This window comes from Anopheles merus, chromosome 2R (genome assembly GCF_017562075.2).
Source record: "Anopheles merus strain MAF chromosome 2R, AmerM5.1, whole genome shotgun sequence".
NCBI classification, from domain to species: Eukaryota; Metazoa; Arthropoda; class Insecta; order Diptera; family Culicidae; genus Anopheles; species Anopheles merus.
In genome coordinates, this window is record NC_054082.1 from 43298934 (window position 1) to 43312345 (window position 13412).

General features: G+C 45.4%; 1 protein-coding gene and 1 non-coding gene across 7 annotated transcripts in view; one reads left to right on the plus strand and one right to left on the minus strand.

Annotated features, from left to right (window-relative positions):
- LOC121588595 (protein winged eye-like) overlaps positions 1-13412 on the minus strand; it is a 341422-nt gene that overhangs the window by 195141 nt on the left and 132869 nt on the right. The window lies entirely within an intron of this gene.
- On the plus strand, positions 2369-2440 carry Trnap-cgg. Its single transcript has one exon. It is a non-coding gene; the product is annotated as a tRNA-Pro (tRNA).

The window sequence follows — 13412 nt, forward strand, 5'->3', positions numbered from 1 at the left end:
CTTCCATTAAATGTGAACTGTTCCACTCCTGCCCATATTCATACATCATTTGACGACACGTGAAGGAAACACGTTTCGTTAACATTTATATTGACGGCGCTGAATTTGAATATGACTTTCCTCCACCTTGCCATCCCCGGGGTCGTTTCCACTTTCCTTCGTGCAAGGGATATTTAGCTGGAGAAAATTCCCTTCGTCTTACAGCGCCAAACAAAACAGTGCCAAAACAATAGAGGGGCCGCAAGGGGGCGACGAATGGTGGATGATTTATGAGTGGTTCAGCTTGGTTCATTAATCAATTCCGATAACACATAGGCGAGGCCAAATGGGAGCAATAACAAACGATTCCGAATAGCGATTCTCCCGGCACACGATAGCTTGGCGAAAGGAGACATCCGTGAGCGATGATGAAATACACAATCATTCGTTTATTATCCGTCATGCTTTCGTGGTCACGCATGAAACGGTGGCTAGAGGGATCCAGATTGATTCGATGTTTGCACAATCCGGAAGTGGATAGCTTCATCGGTTTCGGAGGAGGAGGGTATGCAAGGTCGGTTGGTATCCGGGTCCTATGGTACGACTTTTAGTGACTTTCTAGTCCTTCGTAGCGGAGACTGATTGAAGTACTTAATCATGAAACATGTCTGCACTGAGCAATTTATTGTTTTTAAATATTCACCGAATGCATCGTTTTACCTCAGCCTTAGGAGGATGTTTCCATCGCATGCTTACTTCCACACAAAATTACTGAAAAAATCCTTTTTCAAGCAAATAACTTCTTGCAGGTAACGAAACAAACGAAATACAAAATTACTCAACTCGTTAGCTCCGCCTTCCTTCATGTCCTCGCATTCACTTTCATCAACTGCAAGTCCAACTCATGGCTCCAGCAAGCAACGAAAGGGAAATCGTTTTTCCATCAGGTCGAAATTTAATTAGACTACCGCTCGTGCTGCATGCAAACGAGGCAGCGGAAGGACAATGACAGCAGGACTGGCGGAAAAACTTTCGCCGTTTTGGTTGGTCTCGCTGTGGTCTTGTCGGTGTCTTGAGATAGCAGCGCACCACTAGGCGCGCTGTGCCCTTACCGGTAGGTGTTAAAGTTGCACGTTCCTGTCTTCACCAAAACACGATTTTCCCTGCTTTTTTCTGCCAACTTTTCATGGAGGATAATTGTGCGAGGGAAATAAAACTAGCCTCGGGACGGAGCGTACCAACATCACTACCGCAATCGCTAGTCGCCTTCCAGTAACGCCAAGCTGTTGCATTATTGGCCTTCAAATGGGCAGTAAAAATAGTCGGAAAATTTATGCACAGCCATGGCAAATGGTAAAACGAGCACGGGAAGAAGGCGTATAGAGGAGGAGGGAAATAATTTGAACGAAAGTTGTTCATCTACCGTTTTTCGAGGAAAAGAAAAGGGCCACGCGCGCGGTAGAGAGTGAGAGACAATTTGGACGATAAATTCGGAGCAAATTGCACCTCGCTATTGCTGGGCCTTTTGCCTTCTTCTGTGAGCTACGTACGTTCTGTGAGCCCCTCCTCTCTTCTACTCAGCCTGCATTTTGTCGGGGAGCAATCTTGACACGCCGTCCTGTGCACTAGGGGCCGTCTTGAAAGGCTGGGAGTTCCATTCCGGCTGGGAGTTCAAAAACAGGCCAGCATGCAAACAGTTTCATAAATTTTCCTCCACTATTAACACGGGTGGTGGTGGTACAGCGGGTTTGCTGTGAGTAGTTAAGAATAGTGGTAGAGATTTTCTTTTGCTTTGTTCATTGCTTCCCAAAAGCGGACACAAGGTATGGACAATATTATGCCGATTCGAGCTGTCGGGCATGAGTGTGCCGCCGGCATGCGCTTTGTGGTGTGGTGTACAATCATAGCGTTAGAATGGTTACACCTGTGGTGGCCAGACGCTGTACAGGAAAAGCGAAGCAATCGATTTTAAGTGATCGATAATGATGTTAAGACATATTTTATTATGTCGGCTCTGTTTAATGTTGCCACCTCGTCTGTGCTCTCACCGTTCGCCTCGGTGTACTTGCTCGTCTTGGGCTCAATGTGCATGTGTGACGTGAGGGTGTTGTTGTTTCTCTCTTCAGTAACAACTTGTTTAGCAATAAATCGACATGATAAATGAAACGCGTGGGGAGTGTTCTAGTAACATCAAACGAAATGAGCAAAAAAAGCAGCTTGCTTGACCATTTCCAACACTACATAAAGTATGAAGTGTAAGAATTTGTACCGATAGTAGAAAGCGTACTTTCACCTCTGTTATCTACCATTTCTCGTTGGCTAAGTTGATAACAAACCAAACTACGGTCTTTTGCAATCTGCTTTTTAGTGGAAGTGTTCAAGTAACTGTGGCTCGTTGGTCTAGGGGTATGATTTTCGCTTCGGGTGCGAGAGGTCCCGGGTTCAATTCCCGGACGAGCCCCAATCCGATGTTGTGCGGTAATTAATTTATATGCATTTTAATACTATCGTACTATCATAAAGCCTGAATGGGCGTGATCTGCCTTTTTATGCTAATTTCCATTTATTTTTGTATTTAGCTTACCGTGGGTACTCCAATTAAATACAGTAGGGAGACACGGGGTGAGAACAAAAGAGTGCCGAGATACATTTTGCTGAGTGCGTAAACTACCAGGCGATCAGCAAAAATTATAGGACAATCCGTAGTCCAAACATCCGGAACACGCGAGCACCCACCCCCCTGAGCACTCGATCTCATCACACTCGCTGGCTCGGACGGAACTCGGTGTGCTCGGAACAGTCGGTTACCCCCGATGGATACTCGTCGACCGAGTGGCCTTGCTTCTCCTATCTGTGCGCCGTGAGTACGGGGTACCGCGGTGAACCAATCATGCCGATTACCGGAACCCACGGAACGCATCATGTGTCACCATCCAACGGCCAACACCACCCTGAGTGATATGATGTACCTTTGACCGGAGTCGGTTCTTTTCCCTGTTTGCAATGAGATAATTCACGGTACTCAATGCTCATAGACATAGATTGGCATAGACTCACACTGCGGCCGGGGTCTGCGTATCTACGTATCACGAGTGTCCTAACCCTTGCAACTAATGCGAGCGAGAGTGGGCAAATCTTAGCGCGTAAATTCATCCTACAAAATGAGCGTTTGCAATGAATACATCGTATTTCGAACGCAGCTCCCACCTCCGAAACGCCCATTGTGTTCGATATATTGTGTGACCCTTCATACTGCCACGGCCTAATGAGCGGTACGTGTGCGCTGCATCCGACTGCGACGCCGACTGACATCGGCATCTTCGGCTTGCCTCCTTGTACCGGAACAGGATCCGCCAAATAGGAAAGCTAGCGGACGCGTCTACGGTGAAGAAGTCTCATTTCCGTTGCCGGAAGTGACGGAGTTCTCGCACCAAACCAAACGCACCATAGGCCCGTACTGAATGAGGTTGATCAAAAGCGGGGAAACGCCTATTCAATGGTTTAAAAATTGGGAAATATTAGACGGTACAGTCCGTTCAAAGTTTATTAGCATTGAAACGTATTTTAATGTGAACTAAACCGGGTACGAACTAATTAAGCATTTCGATTGCTCTGCTCAATTCTGAGCACGAGCAGCACATTAGCGTCACCGCTGTAGATGTCACGGACCCGCTAGACCGTTGGAAAATGTCCGAACGAACAGTCCGGCTAGACTGACTTTCGATGATAGACGATGAGGCACAATAAATGAATAGTGCAGTACGCTGTTCCCGAGACTGATGGATGAAATCAAATGCAATCAATCATCATTTCCATACGCGTGGCCGCATGATTTTATTAATGCCCGATTGGAAACTTCCTACTAGCGAGGCCCGACAGTGTTCCATCCCGGAAGCTTTGAGCTACGAAGGCGAGGAATAATGCTTCGAATATTTGATGTGCTCGTTTGATGGCATTTGCATGTAAACAGTAATCTGGCCGTGGTAAAAGATATGAATTTTCCATGACAATTTTGAAAGAAAATCAGGAATGAAGTGTTTTGAACGATTGTTCATCTCACCAATTCAGAATTAGCAGGTGTTTTATTGTGATATTAAAGAATAGATTATTTTTCAATCAGAAACATTGATGTATGCATTCACCATTTTTCCAGTGTTAAACAAAGTATAATGGACGTAAAACTTTGTTTAAATGTATATTTCAATTCCCCCAAGTAGTTATATTATAGAGAAAAAAGATAAAACAAAAACTTTGAAAATGGGAAGGTTGGACAGTATTTTTTTTCAAAACAAATGTTTTTACTATGATACACTGGTTTAAAACACTGATGACAGTCGAGAGTATTCCCACTAGGAAAGGGTCATAACTCTCATACTTTCATCATTGTCGAGTGACAGATGTCGTACTCTGACGGCAGAATACCTCCTCCCTGAACCTTATCGGTTGAAAATGTCCTATCCTACACCTTTCACAAAGCGTCACTACAGAACAAGTTGTATTTTTTTAGTTAAACGTGCATCTGGTGCAATGCTCTGCGTCAACCAGAAGGACGCTTGCTGGAAAACGAATGGTACACACACATACAACGTTGCAATTTTACAAAAAATGGTATGGTGTGAAAAATGCACAAATAAATAAACTCTTCCCACTGAGCCATGGTCATCCTGGGAGAGATGAGACATGTCGTTAAACAAGTTACCGTTCGAGTTATGTGTGTGGTCCTCAAAGTTGGGACTCGTTTTCTTTTGTGATGGTCTCTTTTTACATCCGGCTCGGTAGAAATAAATGCGTAAAGCTTAACGCAAACAGGGAAAGCACCGCGATGGGGAAGTGTTGGGGATAGCCTCCTAAAAACATGCCAACGACAAGATAAGAAAATGTTTCATTTTGTTCTTCTCCATTCCGTAACGTGCATCATGCACTCACGAGAACACCAGCACAACAACACAAGTTTCAGTTTGCCGGCTCATCTGTTACCTTCCATGTTCTCGTCGGTGTTGCATCAGCGCAGTAGAATGCAACGTGACCTGGCGTCCTGTGAGAAGTTTAATTAAAAGGATGCATTTTGGAACACATTGACCGTCGTCGTGTTCGTCGGACGCTCGCAGCAGCACACCTGACTCTCTCTCTCTCTCTCTCTCTCTCTCTCTCTCTCTCTCTCTCTCTCTCTCTCTCTCTTCTCTCTTTCTCTCTTTCGAGTGGAGAACTCCGGGATTTTAAATGCGTTCGCGCCATGAGAAATTCGAGTCTACTTGTGAGCGACCGACTCCCTCGCACGTCACTCATTGTATTCGATGTGCGAGTAGGACGTACAGTGGTGATGGCACCACCCAACAGTTCGTACGCACTTTAAAACCGTGACTTTTTATGTTCTTTTTGCACCCTTCCGTCGCTACAGCTACCCCGAGCAAACGAGCTAACTATCCAGAGCTAACTGCTCATCTCGCCCCAAACTCCACGATGATACTTTCGTTCGCCTGCTGTCGATAAAAGTTTGATTAATGCACCTTGTTCGATCGTTCATCGGGGCCTACTCCGTGGTCCACTCGCAGGCAGAACTATTCCCCGCGCCAGACAACAAACCCCAAACTCTATCGTACTTTTCGGAACGCTTGTTGTAGTTCTGCGTTGCGTATCTGATTAACATTCATTTTGGGCACAAGGGCAAAAGAACGATCGTGCCTTGGCCGAATGTGTTAACCTCCCTCTGACTGGCCTGACCGCCCACCATTACCACCACCGTCCCTTTTTTTAACGGTGTGTTGCCTCCTGCCCCATCGAATGTGAAACGTGACACGTGCGCTGCATTGCAAGCATCGGTCCAATGTTGGAGAAATTATCGACTATCGAATTGGAAACCTTGCAACCTCGCACATGAGACATACGCACAGAACTTTTTTTTATGTCGTTGGTAGTCTTCACTCTTCGTTTCGAGTGGGCTTCGCTGAGACTCTCCCATGACCTGCGGGGTTCCGGCTTCTGTGATAGCTTGCACACACGTACTCACGCCGAGTACTATGGGGGAGAGGAGGGAGTACAGCTGTCAAAGATCGCGAAATATGTACGGAAATTGATTCCCATGCGTACCGATTGTTTGGTCCGTCAAGCCGTTTACGTGCCTGTCGGTATCGGCTTGTGCGCACCGAGCGTTTCCGGTGCTAGTTGCCGGTTGTGCTGCCGTGGGTTGGAGTTGGTGTGGATGGGTGTGAAATATTCACGAGCCGATAACGATTTTGAATGAAAGTACGAAGCAATGAGGAAGGTACAGCAGCACATGCTAACATAAATGCAAATCCGCACCACCAAAAACGACAAGACGAGCTCGCGCTTTGTAAATGCGTCATAATGTTTTTTTTTTTTTATGGGACGATACACTACCACTCCTACGGAAAATGTGCTGAAATGTTGTGTTTCAGCATGAACGTTTAAAGCATCTTTGGGATATTACCTGTGTTTAATAAATTAACGAAAAATGGTTCTCGTTTGCGTATCGCGCTCTAACCAGCGCCTGAAAGCAGACAACCGATAAGCACTCGTTGCATTAACAAAAACCTTCCCTAAAGCAGGATTGACTGGCGCACGAATCGCCATTTCTCGAAATGTAATCAATATGCTGAACGCAACAGTGAATCAATCAATCAATAATCGATAGACAAAATAGTCATTAATTTTGCAAAGTCAAAGTGCCCCCGTTCCCCCGTTCGAGCGGGGAGCGGCACGTAGCGCATCGGCAACGGGCACCGGAAAGGAAAATACAGCAAACGAACGTCAAATATTTAATCCAGCACCAGTGCGCTCTCTTTACCGACTGCATCCGTGCGTGACACGCGAGGCAAATGTTTTGCACAAACAGCGGCAGCGTGCCAATGAAGTGTGAATACATTTCGCCGAAAGTAATGAAGTCAAGCCATATTATTTGCAATACATTTGTACCCTGACACGGACGCGGTGTGGCATGTATTGGCTCGATGGTTGGTTTTTTTAAGCTCTGCAATATAAAAGCAATTCAAATTTAAAGCAAGAAACGGAAAACGAACTTGTAGAATACTTTTTTATCCAACCCCAATACTGATACTTCCAACCGTACACACATGCCAGTATCGACGTGTTCCGCCTGTTCCGCCGATGGTTGTGTCTGCACTAGTGATGGGCAAAACGGCTCCGAAGCCGGAGCCGGCTCCGACCGGCTCCAGACAATTTCGGAGCCGGCTCCGGAGCCGGCTCCGCTCCGACGGCTCCGGAGCCGGCTCCACTCCGACGGCTCCGGAGTGGACTCCGACGGCTCCGGAGCCGGCTCCGCACCAACGGCCCCGGAGCCGGCTCCGCACCAACGGCTCCGGAGCCGGCTCCGCACCAACAGCTCCGGAGCCGGCTCTGCTCCGACGGCTCTGGGGCCGGCTCCACTCCGACGGGTCCGGAGCCGGTTCCGCACCAACGGCTCCGGAGCCGGCTCCGCACCAACGGCTCCGCTCCAACGGCTCCGGAGCCGGTTTTAACACAAAGGACCAAAATAACTTTTTCAATGAAGTTTCAATCGAGGAAATCCGTAAATAACGGAGTAGGTATGTTTAAAAGAATTTATCAAAAAAAAATATCGATTAGTTTTGAATACTGTTAAGAAAGACGAGACTAACGAATGCTACACAACGTCATGCATGTCAATACTGCAATCATATCGTGTGTTAGCTTCCACAAGTGCGAGAATATATATTCGTTTTTTATTACACTATCATTCGATGATGTCCTATTGAACCGTTAGTGCGGAGCCGTTGGTCCGGAGCCGTTGATTCGTCGCCGGCTCCGGACCGGTGGGCCCGAAGCCGGCTCCGCAGCCGTTGGAACGGAGCCGTGAATGCAGAGCCGTTAGTCCGGACTCCGGAGCCGGCTACGAAGCCGTTGGTGCGGAGCCGGCACCAGAGCCGTTGGTGCGGAGCTGGCTCCGGAGCCGTTGGTGCGGAGCTGGCTCCGGAGCCGTCCAAGCGGAGTCGGCTTCGGAGCCGTCCAAGCGGAGCCGTCGGAGCGGAGTCGGCTCCGGAGCCGTTGGTGCGGAGCCGGCTCCGGGAAAAAGTCGGAGCCGGCTCCGAAGCTGTTAGTCCGGAACCGGCTCCGGAGCCGTTGGTGCGCTCCGAAACGCCCATCACTAGTCTGCACCGCTGGATTGGATATTATTTAAAGAGCAGTATCAAAGGGAAATTGTTTAATCCGGCCCGGGAATCGCTGCTTCAGTCGGCACCGGCTTGACCGGTGGCCAACCGACAGGCATGGCTTCTTTCCATTGGCCGTCGGCGATGGTGGCAAATTAACAGTTACTTCCGTATGCATCGCTGACCGATCGTCGGTTCGGTGAGCTGCATCTAGCCAGTTCGATTAGCCGCATTTGCATTTCCCGGTCCTGCGCACGGGAACGAAACCAAGTGACGGTTCTCGGCTGCAAATGTTGTTCAGCAATCTGGACAGCATGCGGCCTGAGCGAAAGGTTTGCGTGGGGATGAGCGGTTTTCTTTCTGCCGCTTCAACAACATCAACAACAATAACAGCAGCAAAAAATACGCTCGGGCCAAATCCTGCCCTCCGATCTCGGAACAATTCTTCGCCCTCGGCTGAACACACACACACACGCGCGGATCGGACTTAACGCATCGGTGCCAATTCTCAAACTCCATTCGACCCTTTCCCACCCCCTCCCATACCCGGACGTGGCCAGTCTCTCCTGTCTGGCTGGGACGATTGATTGAATTTGACGTTTTCCCGCTGCACTGGAGTGCCCGTCACTTTCGTACGCTTCGCATCTCGGCTTTCTGCAGCCGTCGCGCGGGCACTCAGGTTTGCATAATTCCTTCCCAGGGTTTCGAGGTTGGCTTAGCATCTTTTGCCATGCACAACATGCCGGCGCAACTATGTGTTGATAAAAGTTTGCCAAGCCTCGGTCGGTACGCGCCATTGTTGGACAACTGACGGCTGAAATTGAAACGCGCGCCGGCCCGGTCAAACCGGGACCGTGACCGGGGATCGAAATGCATTTTGCAAAGTAATGAAATGCGCCACTTCGTTGTGGGCTCGGGAAAAGGGATTTTAATGCACACACGTACTATTGGCAGTTGTGGGAAATTTGATCGACGTTGCTTAATTAGCTCCGGTCCGATGGTACGCGTGGTTCGATCCTTGTTAGAAATGTGCCAGCCTCCAGCGTGGGTTCTACAAAATAAAAAATAAAATTGTCGAAGTGTAGTATAGAAATGATAAAGGCAATGCAACAACGTTGCTGATTCATATTTGATGACAGATTACGGAAAATATTAAAGGCCCAAGTACCTGACGTTCCCGCACGAACAAGTGAAACTGAAATTGATCGGTTTAATTAAAGCCACAATGAAATATGATAGTGTAAGATCGAGCTCTGAAACTTAATCACAGTCATGAAAAAAAAAAACGAGCCAAAAAAGCAAGCGTGTCCTGCTTGGCGTGATGCTCGCATCTATCGATCACTTATTCTCATCGCTTTTTTTTTTAAGCAATGATTGCGTTTTTGCCTCTTCGTGCACATTTTTGCCTTGATATGCTGCAAGCCAGCTTGATTGGCTCGCTTTGTTCACAAAGCATGTGTACTGCACGTGGGTATTTTTTTGTATGGTTTATTTTTGACACCAGCTTTTTTGTGCCACTAGTGTGTGTGTGTGTGTGCCTTATTTGTTTCAAATATCCCGATCTCACGTGTCGTCTCCAACACGCAATGGGGAGTGGGTTTTTTTTTTGTGATCGGTGACACATCTGTTTCTAACGTTGGCAGCGAATTCACGATGCACGATGCTTCGTTGGGGTGGTTGTTTTTATTTATTTTTATCCGTTCTCGCCTTAATAATGAATGGTACTTCTTGTGTATAGCGCGAACTATATTTTTTACGAGAACATCAAATTAGTGTTCCGAACTTCAAATGTCGTAGACGAACTGTTTCCACCATGAACGATGGTGGCGTGCCGATGTGGACAACAAGTACAGTTGCCCATTGTGTCGTGTGATCGTGTAACTTGTGTGGCTCGTGGTTCGAAAAATGAGAATATGTTAGTACAATGGGCTTAAATCATTGTAATAGCACAGCATAATTAGAACAAGACTTTAATATGAAAAAGTTGATTTAACATTTCGCAGCGCCTATATTTAGTTCGATATAAAAGTACATACAATTTCAATGAACAAATTAATAAGATTTTTTAATTAAAAATAGTAAACCTAGATATTAAATCTAGAACAACATATTAAAGATACGATGCAAATAATTGGACGCTTATCAATTGAAATAGTCTGGCATACAGAAATATCTCAACAATTGTGTTTTATTAGGAAATATTGTAATTTGCCAATTGTTGCACACCTCCCAATTATTCCACACTATTTACAATTAGTTGTTTTTTTTCAAATATTCAGAAAACCTTGATAAGAAGCATTTTCCTTGAATATTTAGCATTTCTGATGCATTTCCCACTATTTTACTTTTAATAAAATGATTTTTAGCAACATTTTTGTCTTTTATACATTGCATTTGCAAAAACTTATTTTTATACACTGTTTAACAATTGGAATAAAGAGAGTGCTTTAATCCTAATTATTGCACAGTGTTTGTTAACAATTGGCGTGCGGTTGCAGGTGCAAGTTTGTTACTTATATTTGCGGAATTTTGGCTTGAACCAAGGACAAACGAGTAATGTAACAGTATTGTCCTAAACACTATTCGATAGAAAAACAATGTATGGATCTTTTTCGTCGGTTTCAGTGTATAGGAAAGTGTGCAATAGTTTTTACTGTTCAATATTAAAATTTTGAATTCCTTTAAGTGTGCAACAATTGGATTTTTGAATAATTCTTAAAAACAGTGTTTCTAGACATTATTCATAATTTTTCTGTCTTAAATAAAATACACTTACTATTGCTTAAACAATAATGATGTATAGAAGACTCACATAACAAGAATATTGGAATTTCATCCATCTCAAACATATCAAATACGTTCGCTGTTCCCTTAAGTGTGCAATTGACAAATTACCCTATGTTATAGGCCAAATTGTTAGCTGCTTGCAAGACTTGCAGTACAATTGTATCTTAAGATCTCTCTAAATCTCTAAAAGTGATGTGACCCTGCTGTAGGTTGATTTGAGGTTGGTAGGTTGATGTATGTGTGCTATGGGAGCAAAAAAATTGTAATTCATATAAAAAGAAAAGATTTTTTTTTGTACGTGACAAAGGAAAAACCAAAAATGATAAAAATCCGACGATCCATATTCGCATTATGCATTCATCTGGCGACCCAATTGGAAGGCATAAAAAACCGCAAAACGTTCAATTAAGTTGCCTGCGGTGGCAGGACGAATGAAACATTTACCAGCCCAACTACTGGCGCTGTGTGCCACCAGTAGTGCAGTGCGGGGGCTTTCTCCGGCTTGTAGAGAAGTGTGCGCGTGTCCCGGACAGTCGGTAGCGCACGGACCTGCTCCAACGGGTCGGCCAATTTGCTGCCGAATGGTTGAAATATTCATGCACATTTGATGCGAAATATTAAAAATTCAATTTGGAGCCCGTTCACATCGATTGGCAAAATTGAAGTGGGGTAATAATGAGAAGACCGCAGAGGGTGGAGACCGGAGCGCGAAATGCATTCGGGGCCATTCGTTTATGTCGGTGCATTCGCTTTACGGTAGAGCGGCAATATATTCCAGCATCCGACCGCAAGCATCCAACCTGGGGACGGAAAATGGAACGGAAATTGACATTGACTGATCATTCGTGAAGCAACCGTCGCCGGTAAACAACTGCATGCCTGCGGAATACGTTTACGGAAAGATGCGTCGAAAAAAGATAATGAAAATAATAACATCAAACGTGTTGGCAGATATATCGGAGAAAGCATCACATACAAAAAACCTCATTCTCGTGTAGCCTGATAATGCGTTCAACTTGTGAACGCATTTTTAAAAGGTGTTCGATGTTTTACTTATTTCTTTTTGTCATTATTGTGAGAGTGTGAAATAATTCAAATGCTTATACACTTTGCATGAAAGTTCCCGAGACACACAGGAGATGTACAAAACACAATTCTCATGACATGCGCGTCACTAGTAGATCCGAGGCTCCCAATTTTCGCGATTTTGATTGCAACGATTGAAAGCATTTGAACCGCGTGTTTACACCGAGGACTCGGTAGCCGTCCATCATCGCGAAGATGAAGTAAACTTCCGACAAAACGTCAATATATTCCTCACTGAAATCGCGCAGCAAATCCTCCCCCGTAGGATGATTTTTTCCTTTGCGTGTTGTCAAGTGGATTGATGGCACTGTGCGACGGTACGCGTCAGGAGGCACAGCATGACACATCCATTAACAGCTGCCGAAGCATACACGCATTGTGAACACACTTCGCCCGATAAATTGTCACATCTTTGTTATATTTTCAGTGCCATGCTAGGTACAGAACCCCATTTTAAACTGATACATTTTTGTTGCTTTATCCCACATATGGGACACTTTCCTCGCTTGAGATATTCGCGTTAAGTCGTGCTGTCAATAAACAGCTTATCGAAATCATCTATATGGAAAAAATTAACTCCTATGCTAGCAAATATCTACAAATTGCAAATGTGTTTGGTCTTATCATGATTGCTGATGATTTTAGGCTAGCAGGGAAAAGTTAAACACACATGTCCTTCGTAAACGTCTAGCAGACGCAAATGCACGACCCTAACAATTTGCTTTTGCAATTTAGAAGATTTTTTTAACACCCTATCCTTTTTGAAAAACTAAATTGATGTGTGAATATTTTGTTTACCTATAAAGGCAACGGTGGTTCCACACAGTCAGCGTCGCTCAATCCATTACATTCAGGTCGTTTGGCTGTACCCCGGTGTAGGTGTTTTATTCTTCTTCTATCTCATATTTCCCGGATGCTTTTCCAACGGCATGCAAATAAAGCAGCTTAGATGCTCGTTTCGAAGTACTTTGCTGAAATAATGTTCAAGCTGGTGCCTAGACTAGTGGGTGTCTTCTGTGCGCCACCGTCGAGACAGCGCTTTACGAGGAAAAGCAATCCCCCCCGGTTGTCGTTCCATTCCTGCTCCACAATTTTGGGTTGATTTGATTAACAATTTGCCTGCCTCCCCCTTCTCCTCATCTCACGCCCATCTTCGTCGGGAAGTTTTGTTTATTTCTGTTCTACAATTGGCTGGTGGGCTGAAAGCTTTTTGCAACCAATTGCACGATTTGCCAGTCCTCTCGGCTCTAACACTAGAGCAAAACGCGTTTATTTGGCGCCTTCTCGACGACTGCAGGAAGCAAGCGTGCGGGAGAGCATTCGGCACTAATTGATTAGCATAATAAAACCATTTTCAGTAAATTGTTATTTTCACGGCAAATACGTACTACCTTTGGGCGGGCATGCTTCGTCACT